A 2500-nucleotide genomic window follows, 5' to 3' on the forward strand; every position below is an offset into this window, starting at 1 on the left:
CGCGGGGAGCGCGCCCGTCTTCGAGGCTTGTTGCTGGCCGTTGGAGGAGCTCCAGCGGACCGCGGGGAGCGCGCCCGTCTTCGGGGCTTGTTGCTGGCCGTTGGAGGAGCTCCAGCGGACCGGGGGGGAGCCGGGCGTTCGAGTTGCCCAGGCAGGGGGTTATCCTCCACTAGCAAACCTCCATGAGCAGCGGAGCCCGGTCAGCTGCGCCAAAAAGAACCACACGAGGGCGACCTGGGGTTGAAATCCCCCGCCACATAGGAACGAATGCCGGGCAACCAGGGGTCGAAATCCCCCATTGAAATGAATGGCGGGCAACCAGGGGTCGAAGTCCCCCATTGAAATGAATGGCGGGCAACCAGGGGTCGAAGTCCCCCATTGAAATGAATGGCGGGCAACCAGGGGTCGAAGTCCCCCATTGAAATGAATGGCGGGCTACCAGGGGTCGAAATCCCCCATTGAAATGAATGGCGGGCGACCAGGGGTCGAAATCCCCCATTGAAATGAATGGCGGGCTACCAGGGGTCCAAGTCCCCCATTGAAATGAATGGCGGGCTACCAGGGGTCGAAATCCCCCATTGAAATGAATGGCGGGCTACCAGGGGTCCAAGTCCCCCATTGAAATGAATGGCGGGCTACCAGGGGTCGAAATCCCCCATTGAAATGAATGGCGGGCGACCAGGGGTCGAAATCCCCCATTGAAATGAATGGCGGGCAACCAGGGGTCGAAGTCCCCCATTGAAATGAATGGCGGGCTACCAGGGGTCGAAATCCCCCATTGAAATGAATGGCGGGCGACCAGGGGTCGAAATCCCCCATTGAAATGAATGGCGGGCTACCAGGGGTCCAAGTCCCCCATTGAAATGAATGGCGGGCGACCAGGGGTCGAAATCCCCCATTGAAATGAATGGCGGGCTACCAGGGGTCCAAGTCCCCCATTGAAATGAATGGCGGGCTACCAGGGGTCGAAGTCCCCCATTGAAATGAATGGCGGGCTACCAGGGGTCGAAATCCCCCATTGAAATGAATGGCGGGCGACCAGGGGTCGAAATCCCCCATTGAAATGAATGGCGGGCAACCAGGGGTCGAAAGTCCCCATTGAAATGAATGGCGGGCGACCAGGGGTCGAAATTCCCCATTGAAATGAATGGCGGGCAACCAGGGGTCGAAATTCCCCATTGAAATGAATGGGCCCATTCATTTTCAATGGCCGGGCTACCAGGGGCGCAGTACCACCTGTCGTCATTAGGGGCGCTGTAGATAGGGGACCGAGTCCCCCCATTCGAGAGGTTTGCACCCAAACCTCAAAATGGTTGGTGTACAATTATAGGAGAGACCTTTTTAAGACGTGGGAGCTCCAGGGCAAATCAAGGGAGGCTCGACCAACCCATATCCGCTTTAGATGCACTTTAGGTCGGACTCCCTTGCCAGATGGTCCCCTCCTCAGCCTGGTTCTCGAATTTTTTCTAAGTCAGCCCAACTTGGAAATATTTTCAGAGTGCCACTTTCAAGGGAGTTTCGCCCAACCCCTATCCGCCTAAGAGGCACTTCAGGTCGGCCTGACTGGCCACATTTTCCCCCTCCTCATCCTGGTTCTCGAATTTTTTCTAAGTCAGCCAAACTTGGAAATTTTTTCAGAGTGCCACTTTCAAGGGAGTTTCGCCCAACCCCTATCCGCCTAAGAGGCACTTCGGGTCGGCCTGACTGGCCACATTTTCCCCCTCCTCATCCTGGTTCTCGAATTTTTTCTAAGTCAGCCAAACTTGGAAATTTTTTCAGAGTGCCACTTTCAAGGGAGTTTCGCCCAACCCCTATCCGCCTAAGAGGCACTTCAGGTCGGCCTGACTGGCCACATTTTCCCCCTCCTCATCCTGGTTCTCGAATTTTTTCTAAGTCAGCCAAACTTGGAAATTTTTTCAGAGTGCCACTTTCAAGGGAGTTTCGCCCAACCCCTATCCGCCTAAGAGGCACTTCGGGTCGGCCTGACTGGCCACATTTTCCCCCTCCTCATCCTGGTTCTCGAATTTTTTCTAAGTCAGCCAAACTTGGAAATTTTTTCAGAGTGCCACTTTCAAGGGAGTTTCGCCCAACCCCTATCCGCCTAAGAGGCACTTCGGGTCGGCCTGACTGGCCACATTTTCCCCCTCCTCATCCTGGTTCTCGAATTTTTTCTAAGTCAGCCAAACTTGGAAATTTTTTCAGAGTGCCACTTTCAAGGGAGTTTCGCCCAACCCCTATCCGCCTAAGAGGCACTTCGGGTCGGCCTGACTGGCCACATTTTCCCCCTCCTCATCCTGGTTCTCGAATTTTTTCTAAGTCAGCCAAACTTGGAAATTTTTTCAGAGTGCCACTTTCAAGGGAGTTTCGCCCAACCCCTATCCGCCTAAGAGGCACTTCGGGTCGGCCTGACTGGCCACATTTTCCCCCTCCTCATCCTGGTTCTCGAATTTTTTCTAAGTCAGCCAAACTTGGAAATTTTTTCAGAGTGCCACTTTCAAGG

Source organism: Leptonotus elevatus, unplaced genomic scaffold (assembly GCF_054856555.1).
Source record: "Leptonotus elevatus isolate MCC_2025b unplaced genomic scaffold, RoL_Lele_1.0 HiC_scaffold_266, whole genome shotgun sequence".
In the NCBI taxonomy this organism is placed as follows: Eukaryota; Metazoa; Chordata; class Actinopteri; order Syngnathiformes; family Syngnathidae; genus Leptonotus; species Leptonotus elevatus.